The sequence below is a fragment of the Monopterus albus genome, unplaced genomic scaffold, assembly GCF_001952655.1.
Source record: "Monopterus albus unplaced genomic scaffold, M_albus_1.0 scaffold3.1, whole genome shotgun sequence".
NCBI classification, from domain to species: Eukaryota; Metazoa; Chordata; class Actinopteri; order Synbranchiformes; family Synbranchidae; genus Monopterus; species Monopterus albus.
Window position 1 is genome coordinate 6,804,052 of NW_018127883.1, and position 305 is coordinate 6,804,356.

Sequence of the window (305 nt, forward strand, 5' to 3'; positions counted from 1 at the left end):
CCCTCAGTGTGCACAGAGATAATAAACTAGTCGGTGTCTAATAAGTGCAGGGTGGCCTGGCTGACTAATGTGACTGCTATGCCACAGATACAGCTGCAGATGCTTGTGCAGTACCAGGCTTTGTTATGCATGTCTTTCTAGAGCAACATTTCAGTTACATGGATGATCATACAAGTTATCATTATGAAATTATGTGGTGTTTTTGGTTAAATCAACCAAAGTGCAAAACACCCCTTTTTGGAATTCAGTCATGGAGTAGAAATGGATTAGTAACAGATCCCTATTATAATGGCACTGCCTTCAAA